This window comes from Lissotriton vulgaris, unplaced genomic scaffold (assembly GCF_964263255.1).
Source record: "Lissotriton vulgaris unplaced genomic scaffold, aLisVul1.2 SCAFFOLD_2310, whole genome shotgun sequence".
Taxonomy (NCBI): Eukaryota; Metazoa; Chordata; class Amphibia; order Caudata; family Salamandridae; genus Lissotriton; species Lissotriton vulgaris.
In genome coordinates, this window is record NW_028251826.1 from 112,360 (window position 1) to 124,370 (window position 12,011).

Consider the following 12,011-nt stretch of genomic DNA (forward strand, 5'->3'; position numbering starts at 1 on the left):
CCTAGTAGCCCGCTGGGGCATGAAGCCGGCCTGGTCCGGGTGTACCAAGTCCGTAATGTGTGGTTTAAGCCTGTTGGCGAGGGCCTTCACCAATATCTTGGCCTCGGTGTTGAGTAGGGAGATAGGCCTGTAGGACTCGTGTTTCTCCGGGGGGCGTCCTGGTTTCAAGAAGACTACCACCTCTGCATGTCGCCAGTCGGGAGGCAGCAGGCCCCTCTCCCGGGCCTCCTCAATAGCCGGCTGAAAGTGGGGCGTCAACTGGGTCGCAAAGTGCCTAAAAAATTCGCATGGGAACCCGTTCGGGCCCGGCGCCTTGCCCGGATACAACTCACCCAGGGCAGTGGCCAGTTCGTCGTCCGTCAGAGGCCGGTCCAACAGGTCGCGGACCTCATCCGACAGGCCCGCGGCGGAAGGTCATCAATGAATCGCTGCACCATGTCGGCCTCCAGGCACTCCCGGGGCGCATATAGGGACTCGTAATAGGAGGCGAAGATGCCCGCAATCGCTCCGGGCTCCAACAGTGGCTCCCCATCAGGGACGACAATCTGAGGCAGAGGCTGTGCATGCCTAATGCCCTGACACAGGCGATGTAGCATTTTGCACGACTTATCGCCCCATTGATAAATGCGGCTCTGAGTGGCCAGCCAAGCCTGGCGGGCCTCATCTAATAAGATCGAGGTATATTGCTGTTGTGCCAGTAGTAGTCTACACCTGAGCAGCGCGCCATCGTCCCCCCAACTCCTGCGCTCCAGGTGCTCCAATTCTGCTTCCCGCCGCACCAGGTCCTTACGCTTTTCCCTCTGCGCCGCTGAGCACCAAGAGATATCAATTCCCATCAAAGTGGGTTTCATGGCCTCCCATAGGGTTGCAGGGGATGCCACCGAGCTGACGTTGGCGGACAGGAAGTGTGCTATTTCACAGGTGATATGGGCGCGGTAAGAAGGCTGAATTAACTGCCAGGGCAATAGGCGCCATCTGAACGGCTGTCTGGGACGCCCAGTGTCAACCACCACAGAAATCGGAGAGTGGTCAGATAGTGCCCGTGGCAAAATGTCAGCGGACATGAGCCGACCCGCCATCACTCGCGGGAGAAAAATGTAGTCTAAGCGCGAGAACGAGTCACGAGCGGAGGAGAAGTAAGTAAAGTCCCTACGCGCCCCACGCTTGTACCTCCAGGAGTCAATCCAGTCCAGCCCCGTGACCATTGCTCGCAGTCGCGATGCTTGCCCCTCCCCTCCTACCACCCCGCCTGTAGCACTCCGCCATCTGTCGCAGGAGACGTCCATGACATCATTCCAGTCCCCCCCAACGATCGACAACGCTGTCGGCATATCAACCCAGAGGGACATCAGCTTCTCCACCAGGGCCCATTGCAGCAGGGGCGGAGCATATACACTACCAAGAACAATCATCTCACCACCTATCTCGCCCTGCACAAAGATATACCTGCCCTGCGCATCCTGCCATGTGCGCCTATGTGTAAATGGAACCCTCCGATGAATCAGTATGGCCACCCCCCGGGACCCTCTCGCGAAACCTGCATGATATGTCTGTGTAAAGCCAAGCGCCTTCGTGCCTAACAAATGGGTTTCTTGAAGGAGCAAGATGTCAGTTCCCCTGCCTTTGGCCCAAGCGAACACAGCCCCTCTCTTTACCTTATCCAGCATTCCTCTCACATTCCAGCTCAGTATTCTAGTCCCACCCGGACCTACCCGAGAGCCCCCAGCATCAGACGACATTCGTGTTTCGGCATACAAATCATACAAGCCATACCGCAGGCACCAGCAGCAGTACTCACAGCGGATCGGACGCAGCACTCCCCCCCCCAAATCCCACCCCTGAACCAAGTCAACCTCACACCCCTACAAACCCCCCTCCACCCCCACCCCGCACCTCCCAAACATGGAAGCACCTGTCACGGTCAGGGAGTGGTCCCGGCCCCAACGGGGAGCCAGGGAGCACCCCTTCCAATGGATCCCCTCAGCACAGCCCACGTCAAACTAGGCTGTGGCCCCTTCCCAACTCAGAGTAAGCGTGGCTCCCAGCCAAACTAATACACCCTGGTCAACAAAAAGAAACAAGCCATCAAGAGAGCAAGAATCCATTTCTCCCAACAGTCAGGGCACATCCTCGGAAGCGTTCTGCATGGCCTCTCTGTTGCGCGTGCTGGACCGTGATTTCGAGCTGCGGTGTGATCGGGATCTGCCCCGGCGCTTCTGCTGATCCTCCGGACCCCTGCCGGAGGGCCCCCCAGTCGAGGAGTCCGATTCACCACCTCTGGCAGTATTGACGCGCACCTTGACAGTCTCATCTGTCCATTGGAAAACGGCCTCCGGGGTGTCAAAGAAAAGGGTACGGGATTGGAAGACAACCCGCAGTCGAGCCGGGTACAGAAGGGCATATGGCAACTTCAGGCCCCGAAGGCGGGCCTTGGCTGCCGTGAAAGACTGTCTCTGCTGTTGCACCAATCTCGTGTAGTCTGGGAAGATAAGGATAGGAGAGTTCTCATACATGAGCTGTCCCTTCGCCCTCGCCTGTTTCAGGATAGCGTCTCTGTCGGCATAATTGAGCAATTTGGCGATCATGGGGCGAGGGCGTTCCCCCACCGGGGGCTTTTGCGTTAAAGCTCGATGAGCCCGTTCCACCACGAAGCAACGTGAGAGGGAATCGGCCGGCATCCACCCTTCCAGCCACTGTGTCAGAAAGCGCTCGGCATTTCCCTTCTCGCAGTCTTCTGGAAAGCCCAGGAAGCGAAGATTACTGCGCCTGGCACGTCCCTCCACCTCCTCCGCTTTCGCCACTAGGCCCTGCTGTGTCCGCTCAAGGGCCACGACCCTCTTCTTTAGGGTGGTCATGTCGTCCTCCACGGCCGGTCGAAGGAGCATAACGTCTGCGCCTACCGCCCCAATCTTGGCGTCTAGGGCGTCTCTGGACTGCGTGATCGCGGCCAGGAGGGACGTATTGTCAGGCGCCGGTGGCTGCGGCCCTTTGGCACCCGCAGCCTCGGTGAACTTGTCGATAGGGCCCTGTTTGCCCTGACTGCCACTGCCACCCGGGTCATGATGGACCGATGAGTGGGGCCCCACTCGGCCGTCCGCAGCCCACACCCTTTCGCTGCAGGTCAGGATTCTCACCCTGTGTTCAGGTGGCGGCTGCCTTGCCCCCAGTCGGAGCCCAACTATGGCAGGAGAACGCGGGGGGGGGGGAAGGGGAGAGCGGGGGCCCCCCCACGCCAAGCACAATACAAATGTCCGGCCCGAGGTCCGATTCGACCCCCGATGTGCCGTGGGGGCTCTGACCACCCCAGTGGTCCCACTGTCCGGACACCCAAGGCCCTCCGCAGCCGCCTGCGAGCACCGGCCTCGGCCACCCCCCAGCCGGGCTAGAGGCTCGCCAGTGACGCGGGAACCCGCCGTGCAGGGAGACAGGCAGATGTGGGCCCCGGGGCCCGATACGACCCCCGATCTGCCGAGCAGCTCCACACCTCCTCCACCTGTCTACCTCCGGAGTCCCCCTCTGACCTTAGTCTGCTGCAACATTACAGTTGAACCTGGGTAGATGGTCCACAGGGAAGCGCCACTCTCCAGGTCCGGCAACCCGGTCCTTCGTAGGCAAGATGGCGGCCGCACCATTCAATCCTCCCAGTCCTCGGGACCCGCCAGGCCAGCCCCGCAGCCACCACTCGCAGCGTTGTCCTCTCGGGGGCCCACCCTCTCAAGTCCGTGGGCCGCCTCCGCACCGCCGCGCCAACACTCTGGAAGCACTCGAAGCCGGCGCTCAGGATCGCCTCTCACCGCCCCGCTCACTCGGCGGGATACTGCAGTAATCAAAGCCCCGGCTCCTTGGGCCGCACCACGCTGCTCAGCTCGCCACCTCTCACCGGGGCGCTACGCCGCCCGATGTCGCAGCGCGGGCGGCTCCAGCCGCAGAAACGGGGGGACCTGATGTCAGGGGGTCAGACCCAGCTGTCGGGAGATAAGATTTGCGACCAGGGCAGGATGGGGGCGACAGGATGGTGATCGGCTGGTCGGAGCTCCGGCTCTAGACGACCGCCATGTTCGCTGGCTAAGCCACGCCCCCCTTGTGGGGTGCTTTTAATTTAATATATCATCTCACACGTCGAATGTGTGGACATGAGTGGTTAGTCAAGAGTCCAGGAAGGAGGTTATAGAGTGGTAAAGGGTGGCATCACCCTCATGATGTTGCACAGCCAATCCATGCAGTGTGGGCTCAAAGGGCATTTTCTAACCCCCTCCCTCAGGAATTATCAAATGGCCCATTTTGTGTAAGGAGTATTTTTGAGATATTTTCTCAAAGGTAATTTTAGGTTACACCCTATTGTAGTGGTGAACAACAGTTTGAATCAGAACAAAATTACAAATTATTTCAATGGAATACATTTTTTTTTAGAAGAAAAGAAACAACAATTCATACATAAAGCACGGGGTACAAAATCTACTTCAGGAAAAACATATTTAATATGTACATAATCAAAAATCAGGTAATGAGGATTTGAAACAACCAAACATAGACAGTGAGGTGGCGTAAATTAACCTGCACAACAGCTATGTTAACATCTTTTCATGTATATATATAGAAGAATGTCAATAAATAAATGAACAGTGCCTTCAAAATAATCAATATCAAATGAAAAAGATGCAGTAGTCGACGTTTCGGTCTGTGATGGCGATGAGACCGTCAGACCATCTTCAGGACAAAAAGGTTGATGAAAATCCCTGCGTAATTCAATGTGAATAACAATATTTCATCATCATGAACCAAATAAAATCATAGCGTATCGTGAAGAGAAAAGGTACACCCGTGTGAAATGGAGAAGGAATTGTGAACACTTTTAAGCCATCACCAAGAAATGTAAGTAGCTTGAGGGTTTAACTCCTGTGATAATGTGTTCATTATTATCAGATTTAGTATTTAGAAAAAGGGGGGAGAGCAAAAAAAATATATATATATATATATTTTTTTTATAAAGAAAAAATCATTATGCCTTACTCACAAGGAATACTCTTATTTAATTCCTGAACATGATTCCATAGATATCCACTGGATTCAGAGAGAAGCTGCAGAATTTGTAAAAACAAAAAAGGAGTTATTTTTATACAGACTATATTTAACGTAATGCTAATTTATTGTAGGTCTGTAAAAATGCTGCATTACAAGCAGTACTAAACATTCAGAAAATCCTCCAAGGGTGTATTGGGTTACCCACTCTTTTTGAAACTTAACAGCAGAGGGCTCTTCATACCATTTACCTTTCATAAAGTATCCAAGTATAGGAGCCTCAGCAGGAGAATCGCAGGTACAATACCTCAGAAATGGTGACAACATGGCACCTATCGCTGGCATAGGTGGGAGATTCTGTGCTCTTCAGGAGTTAAATAATAAACACAACAGCCGACTCCTGCCAGAATACAGCCTCTGGTTTGGGATATTAGGCTTCAGAGGAGAGATGTCAATTAATCAATCAATCAATCAGAGTACTTGTAAAGCGCGCTACTTACCCGTAAGGGTCTCAAGGCGCTATGGGGAGGGGGGTGCTGCTACTGCTCGAAGAGCCAGGTCTTGAGGAGTCTTCTGATAGCGAGTAGGTCTTGGGTCTGCCATATGTGGGTAGGGAGGGTGTTTCAGGTCTTGGCGGCGAGGTAGGAGAAGGATCTGCTGCCGGAGGTCGATCATTGGATGCGGGGGACAACAGCGAGGGCAAGGCTGGTGGAGCGGAGCTGGCGGGTGGGGGTGTAGAAGCTGAGTCTGCTGTTCAGGTAGGCTGGTCCGGCGTTGTGGAGTGCTTTGTGTGCGTGGGTGAGGAGCTTGAAGGTGATCCTCTTGTCAACGGGGAGGCAGTGTAGGTCTCTCAGGTGGGGGGTGATGTGGCTGCGGCGGGGGACGTTGACGATCAGTCGGGCGGAGGCGTTTTGGATGCGTTGTAGTCGTTGTAGGTGTTTGGCTGGGATTCCTGCGTAGAGTGCGTTGCAGTAGTCCAGTCTTGTGCTGACGAGGGCCTGTGTCACCGTTCTTCTTGTTTCGGTCGGGATCCCTTTGTAGATCCTGCAGAGCATGCAGAGGGTGTTGTAGCAGGAGGAGGAGACGGCGTTGACCTGCTTAGACATGGAGAGGGAGGAGTCGAGGATGAATCCTAGGTTGCATGTATTGTCAGTGGGTGTTGGTGCTGTTCCCAGTGTGGTCGGCCACCAGGAGTCATCCCAAACCAGATCCCAAACCAGATCAGTCAAACCAAAGTGGCAAGAGCAATTGATCAATATCTGTAAGTGGCAGAGCTTGGCCCAGATTAGCCCGGGAGCCCCCTTCAGGGCAGCGTGTACGCACCAAGAGCACTGGATGGACCCCCCCTCCCTCCCCACAACCGCCTCCCAACTCCCCTTCCCTGAGCCCCAAACCCCTCCATACACTCCCCAACAACCTCCCACCTCCCCCTCCCCCGCAAACCACAACCAACCCAACCCCAACAGTTCTCTTCTCCCCCCCCCCCTCTTCCAGTCTGGCCCGAGGACCCATTGTCTCAGTCCGGTCCAGAATGGACTAGTCTGCGGAAAGGTATTCAAGTGGACGTTCGGCCACTACCCACTCACCCGCCACCCCCCCTCCCCCGGACCCCCAAACCTGCTACTCCAGTAATGCTTCATCGATCTCCCCCCAGAGTCCATTTAGGCTGTCAAAGCGACCTCGCCAGCTGCAGTGGACCTGTCCACCTCCTGGATTGCCTCCGCCATGTCCGCTCTGATGGTGGGTGAGTCTGGTCACGCAGAGGACGCAGAGGGGCGCCTCCGTGTCACTGATTGCCAACCATCCCTAGTGGTGCAACGTCTACGTGGAGTGGGTACACCGTCGTCCGTTGCGGTGATCCCTAAGACGCTACAGGTATCCTGCAAAGAGCGAAGTTGGTGGAGTGTTCCATTCCACCTGACAATGAGACGGAAGGGGTGGCCCCAGGAATATTGTGTGTTGTGGTCCCTCAAGAAATCTGTTGCAATTTTGAAAGTCTTGCGCTTCTGAAGCGTGATCACCGAGAGGTCTTGAAAAATGGCAACCCGGTGTCCCCGGAAACTGAGGGATTGCTGCCGTCGTGCTTCACTGAGGATCCGCTCTTTCAAAGGGTAGTCCGGCAGGAAGGCCAAGATATCCGGGGGAGGGGCCGAGGCTCGGCGTGGCGGTCCCACCCTATGTGCTCTGTCTATCCTAATGGCAAAGTCCGTCGGCTCCCCCAAAATCTCTCTGAAGAGGTCCTGCAGATAACCTGTCGCGTCCTCACCCTCCTCTCCGGATGGAACGCCACGGACCCTGATATTGTTGCGGCGAGAACGGTTTTCAAGATCCTCATTGTGTGCTTGGAGGTCAAGCTGTTGGTCTTGCAGGCGCAGCACCTCCTGCTGCAGCTGCGCGATCTCCTCGTCCCGAGTGTGTCCCACCACTTCTGTAGTGGCCACTCTCTCGCCCAAGCCATCGACTTCTCTGCGCATTTCCCGCACCTCTCCTGCCACCTCTTGTTTCAGTGCGTGGAAATCGTCCCTGAGCGAGCTAAAAAGAGATTCCAGGAAAGACCTGGTTACTGGAGGTTCGCCTCCCACAGCCCCCTGTGAGCTGCTCGCGGGACTTGATGACTGCTGTCTCCTATCCTGCCTCGCTGGGCCTCGCGTAAACATGTCCTGCAGAGTCCGATCCCCCTTCTTATTTCCTCTGTTGCCGGCCATGACTCCTCCAAAATTGCCCACCAGGGGCAGCTCCGGGAAAGAAGGTGAAAGTTCTAGGCCAGCCTGGCCCAGTCCCGCCGGGAACTCAGAGCTGCAGCGTCCCTCTCCCTTGTCCCGGTGAGCCACTCTCCCCGGCCTGGGAGTCAGAAGTATATCCTAGTGGGTCAGTTCTAGGGCGTCGGGACCAGGCAACACGGGCCCGCACCCCGCAGATCAGACCGGCTGCACACAATGAGGCACCAGCCCAGCAGTAAGGCGCTCGGGACGAGCCGCGCCTCGCAGGAGAGTGCAATAGTGTCCTGTCCACTCACCGGGTTCCGGCTCCTCCGCCTTGCGTTTCCACCACCTCTGCGTCGACTCAGGGCCCACTATTGTCGATCTCCGATCCCCTGCAGAGACATGTGCGTGCTTTCAGGCCTCCGTCCTTTGGCCAGGTGTAGAGAGCATCCCGCCGCTAGGCCACAGTCCCGGCGTTAACCCCGGGTCCGCCTGGGGCCGATCTGCTCCTTCGTCCACCCCGCTGTCGTCCAGCTCTCGTGCAGAGCCGCGGGCCGCGACCGTGCACCACCAGTCCTGCTCCCCGGCCAAGTATGACGTGCCGCCGGTGAGATCCAGACCACCGCAACGGCAGCCGGTCCTCGCTGATGTCCCCGAGCCGTCCGGGGCACTCCCTTGTTAGGCCCTCTTTGGCGGCCCGGTCGTGGTGGAGCCGCGCGTGTTCGGCGCACAGGCCGCGATCTCAGGCCTGCGCGTCTGTTCTTCCGCCGTTGGCTTTGTGGGAGCTCCGCCAGTCACCTTCAGCCCCCAATCCGGACCCGTGCCCCGAGACTCACTGGGGCCCGTCCACCTCCGTCGTCGGCTACTGTCGCAGCCCAGCAGTCCGGCCCTCAGAGACGGTCAGGGGAATCCTCGGGTTAGGCTGTGTCCCCGGTCTCTTGTAGTCAGGTCAGCGTGCAGGGACTCCGCCTCTCTCCTCTCTCGCGGCCGCTCCCAGCACCACGCAGGGTGCCAACACACTCCTGGATTCCGCTCTTGGCCACACCAGCGGCCGCCACTCACCGCCTCTGGGCCGCCTAGGAGTTTCACCGCCACTTCGTCTGGGGTAGAGCGCTGCAGTGCCTCGGTCGATTGCCAAGTAGGCCGCTAAGATGGCCGACCCCCGACTTCACTTTTCTCGAAGACTCCGTGAGGCAGCCCCAGTGCCGCTCTGGGTGTCAGCAGAAGCGCGCACTCCTGTCCCTCTGCGCCCGCCGCCACCCCAGCGCCAAACGGGGGGAGATCGGCAGCTTTTTCACGGTCCAGGGCTCCGAGGTCGGAGGAGCTCGCGGATAGTGCGTCCGCTCACCTCGCCATCTTGGCCACGCCCCCCCTCTACATTTTTTTATGAATTACGGAAATTCTGGATACTTCCCATTTTAAGTTCCTTTGGCCTAAGGCAATTTCGTCCAGCCCTTATGCGATTGCAATATTTAGAGAATGAATTTATGGCCTGGAGGGTTTCTAGCTTTTTGAAGAAAGCTGTGTGGTTGAGGAAAAGTATGTTTTTTTAACCCTGATGGGCTTTTTCCCTTTTAAACTTTTGTATAAATATTTTAAAATGCATTGTTTTATCATTCTGTTTAGATCTGTATTTTTATACTGTGATTTACTTATTCTATAGATCTTGATGTTTGCTTTTATGATTATATGTATATGATCGAATAAAGATTGATTTAATTTGATTTGATTAGTACGTGCGGGTCACCACAGTGTGCAGCAAACACCGGAAGCAGAGCTTCTCTTGCTCTCGCGCCTGTGGGCACATGCAAGTCACACAGTGAAGCCCTGAATGCCTCTCGGGAACTGTAGACCATTTCCCGCTCTTTGCTTCTGATTGACGAATCAATTTGTCAACTACAAGCCACTGGGCCAGCTAATTTTGCTAGAAAAGGTCTCAATCAGTTGAGCCGAGCCTTACTTCAGGTGGCAGTGAGCGGGGAGTAAAGGCAGTAATTGCACGGATGCGTGGGACCTTACAGGGCCTCTGGGCGCACAACCTGGTAGTTAGTACATGCATCAGGAACTGCAGAAGGTTTACAAAAAGCTACTAGTATATGAATGTGCTTTGTGGCTGCCAGGTCTCTTGGTTTGCCCCAGGGGCGTTGCCACTATTGGGCCACTATAGTCAGCTGCTTAACGGCCTCACCACCAGAAAGAACCAGATTACAACACATGATCTAGAAAATTACGTTATTTGCATGGAGAACCCTGATGGCAAAATGCCATTTTGCTTGGGACTATGGACCTCTTTATATTGCGTTTCAGTTTGGGCTGATCACAACTTCAGAACAGTAAGAGGAACATCAGTCTAAAGGGAGTTGAGTGGTTTTCGGATCTGAATAAATATTTTATTGACAGAGCGTACCTGTCAGTGGTACAGCAGGTGCAGCAGCACCAGAGCTAAGAGATGTAAAACGTCCACTGCATCCCAATTTAAGCGGGCACTCAGTTGTCTACCTTTGATTAGGGACCCTGTTGCCCTTCTTACACCACCAATGCTCGGGTCAGCGGGGACACCTGCTCCGTTATGCCTTGTCGTCTCTTTGGGTCTGAAGAAGGTCTGGTGCAGCATTGGTTCGGGTGAGGAGGAGGGAGCCACCAGGGTGCGAGAGCAGTTGTAGTTACACGGTGGTTGCCCACTCCCCACTGGACTTTAATAAGCCTTGCCAACTCACCATGTCAGATGTCTACAGTCATCAGTCACAGTGCATGCACATAGGTTAGACTGCAGACTCAGAACATACAGAAAAATAAAAGTACAAAGATTATCAAAATGCCCAAAGAATGTAACTTTCGCATGTGCAAGTCAAAAATGCACAACACTGAAACTGTGCACAATTACATTTTGTTGATCTCCTGAAAACTAGCCAAATGTGAAACCAGCATGTGCAGAAGTGGGTGTATATTCACCAGTTCCACGAACGCATTCACAGAGGGCGAATTTGCATGCGGACATGCACAGATCCCTCGCATACGCTGCTGCCACCAGGGAGGATGTTCCTTCTTTATAATACCATTTTATGTTTCTGCTTCTTGCATTGCGAGAAACTAGTGGGGCGACGCTCCTCCGACCACATGGAGGAGCCGCCCCTGTAAAGAAGTGCGACACATAAGATACCTCAACAAGGAGTATCATCTCTTCACAATGGTGGCTGGTGTTGTTCTCTATCTGTTATGTTATTGGCATATGTATAGCACAAAGTCCACCATTGGTATGGCATAGCAGTAAAGCAGCATTGAAGCAAGTTTCACGCCCTGCTAACCGTGTAAGACACCTCTAATGAGTTGTAACATAGGGACATCACCACAGAACAGCAAAGCAATGGTAGACACACCTATCTGAGCAGACTCACAAACTCTTATCCAGATCACGAGGGAGTTGAGGGCGCCTAGCAGCTCAAAAAGGTGGTTTTGCATATGCTATATGCTGCTGATGACCTGGATGCAGAGGTGTTACAGAGACATTGAAACAGTGTTTGAGCAAAAAAGGCCTAAGGCCCAAAGTAAGTGGACTGAAGGCTGGTGCCAAATACATACACAACACTAGCAAAGCCAATAAATATGATTGTTTACTTAGAATAATTTATGTAGCAGCTGTAAACCTACAACGCTAAACAAGTAGTAAGCGGAGTATTTACTTATGCATTTATGTTATGCAATGAGTAACTATCTTCACAGGCCTCCTAATGTATATGTATTGTGTTGGCATTTATATATTGCACTGTTACACCGCATGAGGCTAAAAGCCCTTTTAGGATGGGCGAGTGTCTACCCCATTAGGTATGTTCATTATGTATGAGTGAAAGTATGTTGGTTTGAAGTGTGGCCTACAGGTATCAAGAGCAGGTGTTCTACACAGCGCATGTAGTAGCTTTTTGGGCTGAAAGTAAGGCCTACTGCTTTCTTTCACCACTCCAGACTCCCTAACGGAAACTGAGTATGGAGCTGAGCCGGAAGCACATTTGTCACAATCTCAGAGTTTTGAATATGAAGGTCAAGGTCAGTCCCTCCTTTTCTTTCCCAGGAGTCACCAACCACCTTGATAAAGTGTTAAAGGTTGTAAACAGTACTCAGGTTTAGGAGAAAAAGAGGGCAGGTCAAAGCCTGCTACTGCAGGTCTGTTGTTGGAAAATGTGGACTGGATTACACACAGCACGGGGCCTCGGATCACAAGCAAGAGTGGACCAAGTCTCCATCTTTAAGTAGGGCCACTAGAATTTTGCGATAGTACGTCTCCAGAGATTTTCG